This window comes from Melanerpes formicivorus, unplaced genomic scaffold, assembly GCF_026170545.1.
Source record: "Melanerpes formicivorus ecotype bairdi unplaced genomic scaffold, bMelFor1.0.p_v2 SCAF_14, whole genome shotgun sequence".
NCBI lineage: Eukaryota > Metazoa > Chordata > Aves > Piciformes > Picidae > Melanerpes > Melanerpes formicivorus.
Genome location: NW_027142366.1, coordinates 7,484,069 through 7,490,419, shown reverse-complemented (window position 1 = coordinate 7,490,419; position 6,351 = coordinate 7,484,069).

Here is a 6,351-nt window from a genome sequence, read left to right as displayed (position 1 = left end):
CATTGAAGTTAATAATCTGCAAACAAGAGTTTGGAGCAGAGGTTGGTGTGCTGTCTGTTGACAGTTCTTTTTGCATCCCCCTGCTGATGGGTGGCTAAGACAGGAGGATTGTTTCACATGAGGGAGGAGTTATAGGTAGGCAATTACAGCAGAAACAAACACTTGGTCTTGTACCTACAGTTTTAAGATGGAGAGTGAACATGAGTCTTATCTAAGGCTAAGGCTGGTGAGCAGATTCAGCTTGTGTGATTCATGAGAGTGATTCCATGCAGTCCATGTACTGCTGCTTGGGTTGTAAGTTCCATTGGTTTGATACCATCATTAAATACTGATGAAGAAAACTGGGCAAATGTGTGCTCTGTCTCCAAACATCATCATTCAGCTCCAGCACAGGTGGAGTTTTGTCCAAGTATGTGCAATAGCTTAATACTGATGACAAACCAAACCTGAAAGATTGCTAATTCTATAAGCACACCTACATGGTATGTATCATGTCTCTTAGAGACACCAATGCAAGAACATGATCATAGTAATGGTACTATAATTAATACTGATTGTATTTTGATAGTACCTAACTCCCATTGTATGTTTCAGGTTAGGGATGACAAAATGGTTTGGAGAAGCACATAGTTTGGAGAAACAAGTAGTTTTGGTGCCTTCATGTTCAAGGCAGTTACCAGTTCAGCTATTTTTAGTCTACAGCATCAATCCAGGTCTTTCCAAAGCACTGCATCCACACTGACTTTTAAACAAAAAACCACCTTGCAGTGGGAATTTTCTTCCTGAATTTAACTTCTACAGGCAGTATTACCAAATCAGGACTGTGATCCTCTAAGGTGCACACCATTCAACATTGAAGCTAACATAGTTGAAGTTCTTCTGACTGCTGGACCACAGTGCAGAGACTCAACTGACTTGTGGGATAGAGAAGCCTTATTCAGTATCAGAGTATCACAGTATAACTAAGGCTGGAAGAGACCTTGAGGATCATCGAGTCCAACCTATAAACACAGACCCCATGACTAGACCATGGCACCAAGTGCCACATCCAATCCCCTCTTGAACGCCTCCAGGGACGGTGACTCCACCACCTCCCTGGGCAGCTCATTCCAATGACCAATGACTCGCTCAGTGAAGAACTTTCTCCTCACCTCGAGTCTAAACCTCCCCTGGCACAGCTTGAGACTGTGTCCTCTTGTTCTGGTGCTGGTTGCCTGGGAGAAGAGACCAACCCCTTCCCGGCTACAACCACCTTTCAGGTAGTTGTAGAGGGCAATGAGGTCTCCCCCGAGCTGCCTCTTCTCCAGGCTAAACAATCCCAGCTCCCTCAGCCTCTCCTCATAGGGCTTGTGCTCAAGGCCTCTCCCCAGCCTTGTTGCCCTTCTCTGGACACGTTCAAGTGTTTCGATGTCCTTCTTAAACTGAGGGGCCCAGAACTGGACACAGTACTCAAGGCGCAGCCTAACCAATGCAGAGTACAGGGGCACAATCTCACATCTTGCTCTCTAATTTGAAGATACATAATGTGAGTTTGCTTTATGAGGGTCCCATCATCCTAGCCTGTTATTTTGTCTCTCCATAGATTCATTAGCAGTTGGGAAATTTGTTTTTTAAGTGATCACACATTTGTTTGCTCAAAAATGTATTGTAGTGTGAATTACATTCCACTGAAAATACAAAATAGTCTTTCCTGGGTACAGAACCAATGCCTCACAGTCTAGACCTCCATTTCCCTGAAGTCTGTGGTATTTATTTAAAGCTCTGGTTTTGACCTAGATCCAATTCTAATTTCTGAAAGCTACATGAAGTTCTGACTTGCAGCGAGTTTCATCTTAAGGTCATTAATATATATGCATGTAAAAATCAAGAATTCCACCCTCTTGTCACACAAACTATATCACATTTTCAGGAAGAGTAATTTCTTCCACATAATGATATGCACATGATATTGCAGGCAGAGGAAAAAAAGGCATGTGGTCCATACATATTTATTCTTGACTGCTTTAACTTGATATACCTGTTTTTCTAAGCAGCATTTCCAGGGGAATTAATTGCATCAGAGTCAGTGGAGAGAAAAATGAAGGAAGAATTCTACTCACAACAAATTAAGGTTTGATACTGCAAAGTTGTCATTATGTGTATGAAAAGCTGTTGAAAGTCCTGTTGCTGGGAATAACTAGGGGGCTTGTTACTGCAGTCATGAGCATCTTTCTGACAGAAGCACACTATTGGGAAATGCAATAGGAAATTTTCCTTAGGTTCTCATCTCATTCTCACACTGTGTTTATTTCACTCTTAGTGTGCTTCCTCTTTAATTTTCCAGTTAGGAACGCATTTTTTCATCATCTACAGAGCTGTATAATGAATGACAAGCAACTCTGAAAGGAGTCTTAAGTGAATGCAAGTTGCATCTTTTTTTTCCCCTAGTTTTGGTAATGGGTGTTTCCTCAAATAATTTGAGGCCCTTGCATAAATAGGGTCAATATTGTGCTTCTAAACATAGACACAATACAAGGCAGATCCCTAATTCCTGTGTCTTGTAGTTCCATTTTGAACCACCACTGTTTTCTTCCAAGCATGTCCTCTTTTTTCAGGAGAATAAGCCCTAAGAGGTTGTATATATTTTCTTTTCTAGTTATCTCCACAATATCTTGCCAGTCTCTTGGAGGCTGACCCTTCACTCTGTGAATGGCTGGAACTGCTGTTGAAGTCTGGAGCAGTTTTAAAAAGTGCAGAATCAAAGAGGTATTCTGTTGGCAGCTTAAAGGCTTACAGAATGTGTAGCACTAATGGAGACATTGCTTCTTTGGGACTTTATAGGCGTTCTTCTGTATGTCTATCACGTGCAAATCTGTCTGTGGAGTTCCTCTTCCACCCTTCCTCAGGAATTATTTTTTTAAGATTGAGCAGGAGCCTGAGTTCTTTTGCTGAGTGTAGTAACATGAAGCAAAAGGCCAAAGCATATCAATGATAACGCAGCAGGCAGAGAGCATGAGTGCCTGTTCTACTTCAAACCCATTTGGCTATGTATCATTTATGCTAAGACTGCTGTACACCAATCACACAGAACACAATCACACCCCGTGGAAGAGTTTCATTTCCTGGGTAGTGTAAATAAAGCTGACTACAAATAACAGCTGCTCCCAGTATGTCCTGGGCCAGATGATCAACTGGCCTCAGAATTCCATACACAAAATGCAGGACCAGTTGAATATTTTAATTTGTAATGATCAGAAGTTCTGTGCTAATTGTGCTAATTGCTTGCTGTGCACTAGCAGCACAATATAAAACCCATAATTTTTTGTCATTACATTTTCAGTGTACAACAATTAATTTAGTACTCCTCTGGACATAATGAATATTCTTTATGTGAATTACCTATCTCTATATAAATCATTTAAATGCAAGATTTCCTTCAACATGAGGTCAGCAAATCCAATAAGTCATTGTGGACCTGCTGTGTTCCAAATGACAACCTTCATAGCTATGTCTGATTTAGTTTGAGCCTCTTTATTGCACTAAGCATAGTTTTCTCTGATATTCTGCAGTGTCTTGCAGTTCTACATAGCAGTACAAAATTCTGCTTAAAGCAAGCAAATATCCAGAGCCATCTGGAGACATACGTAATTTCTCAGTGGTGGACAAAACTGTGTTTCAGACAAGGACAGGAATGACAGAGCAGAAAAGCAGATAGAGCACATATGGAAAGCAATATCCACTGGTGAGCTCTTTGGACTCTAAACCAATCTATGGCAGACCTCTTTTCTTACTCAGACTTGACTCTTAGGAGAACTGTGTACATTAATTGAGCTACCTGCATAAGTGTCACAGTACCAGAGCATACAGAGAGTAGAATAGAATAGAGTAGAATAGAATAGACCAGGTTGGAAGAGACTTTCAAGATCATCACGTCCAACCCATCATCCAACATCACCTAATCAACTAAATCTTGCAACCAAGCACTCTATCAAGTCTCCTCCTAAACACCTCCAATGATAGTGACTCCACCACCTCCCCAGGCAGCACATTCCAATGGGCAATCACTCTCTCTGTGTAGAATTTCTTCCTGACATCCAGTCTGAACCTCCCCTGGTGCAGCTTGAGACTGTGTCCTCCTGTTCTGAGAAGGTTAGCCTGGTTCAGGCTTTAACTGGTTGTGGTGGTTTGAGCCTTAACTGGGACTTAAGAGCTCAGATGGGGGCAAGGCTGAGAATCCCTCCCCTGCTCCCCCCTCCTTCCTCCCAACAGAGAGGAAAAAAAGAAAGGGAGGGAGCAAATATATATATATATATGGCAATAACAGGTAAGGTTGACAAGGGCAAGGAACAAGGATGGATGGGAGGGAAAAAAAACAACCAACCAAGAATACAGAACCAGTCTCTCTGAAGAGGTGTGGAGGCAGCAGGGAGAAGGATCAGCCCCGACCACGTGGCAGAGAAGCAGGAAGGCAGCTGCAGTAGCTCTCCTCCAGGAAGGCAGGAGCCAAAAGTAGAGCTAATGGCTGCAGTGTCCTCTCTTTTATACCCTAGCTGGGCAGAGAGGGGGAGTGGAACAGACTCAGTTTCCCAGGCGGAAAATGCCCTGCAGGGAGGGCAAAGCACTCACAAGGCCTCCCCCGCTGCTTCCAGGATGGGCGTTAACCCACCACAACGGTGCTGCTCAGATATCTGTGGGAGTCATTGGCAGGTTATGGTGGGGCACAGACAAGATCTCCTGCCTTTCAGTGATCTTGATATCCTAAGAGATCTTCCTTCTTTTCTTTTTCTCCTATGAGCATCTCCTCTACAGAATGAGGCTCCCAGAGGATAAGACATGGGATCCTCAGTGTAGATATTTCTTTGCCAGTGGGTCTGCCCAGGCAGGAAATCTTGATCAACATGGAGAATGCTAACAGATTATTGCCAGGCTTGTGTTTGCCAGCTGGTGCAAAGCACACTGCAGCAAGGACATGCATACAAGCCCAACCCTAGTGGTAAAACCACCTATAATTGTTCAACACTGCCAGTGAAGAGGAAAAGCTCCTGTAACTATCCTGATCTCCAACAACTGTAATCTAATACTAGGCAGAGGGAAAATCAGACAAGATAGACTAATGTTTTCTGCTTATGCACAAACAGCAGTGTAAGATTTTCATCTAAGATATGAGTATTTAACATGTGGAGGAATGTAACACAAGTTGTGTTAATTTGCTTGATAAAAAGAACATTTTCTGCTACATACGTTCAGTGATTTGGCAGTTTTGAGATGTACTTGCTGAAAATAAATGTCTAGAGGTTTACATGGGATGAAGGTTATATTTGGGTCAAATTAGAAAGTGGTCCATACTGTAAAATTTAACCAATGAAAAGGCAGAAGTGATAATCTTGCTTTTATCAGCAGTAAACTGAGCAGGTGCAAGCCATGTTTAATCCATGACCCCTGGGAACCAGTAATGGTAATTTCTGTTGTCTTCCTGTGCCAGATGCCAGGCCTGCTGAATTTCTAATAGAGAGCACTAGCTAGAAAGTCTGATAAGGCACAACTGAGCACCTGGGTTGCATCAAAATGAGAATGGCCCTGTTCACTGCTGCTTATTGTAATATTCCACTGTAAGCAATACCTGTGGTATGACTTTATAAATAGATAATTTGAGCTGTGCTCACACAAGGTTAATTCAGAAGTTGTCAACTTGTTAGGCAGCATTCCAGTCATGTGCTGATGACCCAGGCTTGTGACACAGGAGCAAATCATGCTTTATGTTTATATGGTATTTTATGACAGAAAGTGGATTTCTTTTTTCCTTATCTTTAAAATTCCTAGTTTGCTTCTGCATTAAAAGGAAGTTTCAAGTAGATGTGATTACAATACTTTCTAATGTCTTGGAGTAGCTATGTCATCTGCCATGTTCCAACACCAGATGGATAGTCAAAATTACTTAGTGGTGGATTGCACTTGCAGAGGAATTAAAATTTTGGCAAAGGGCTATTAACATTTTCTCATCTAGTTTAATCCCTTAGGATGCTTTTTCTCAATTTACAGTGATAGTTACTGGACCCCATGGAGTTTACAGGACTGAAACAGCACATCCTTTTGGTACTGTGCACAGATCTGGGTGGGAGATGCTTTTGCTGAACGTCCTACGGCCCTTGGATTTTGATTAGCTTTGAATCTTTAGACTGAATTTCCTTCCTGCTCAAATAATTTCCATTTGGAAATTATGAAGGAAAAAATTGCATCTTGTCAGCCACCACTTCTTCCTAATTACCGAGTGTATATGGAGATTCATAAACAGTCAGCAATTTATCATCAAGCTTCTTTCCACTTTTCAGCAGTTGTTTAGATTCTGTGTTGTCTGATATAACATAAACATCC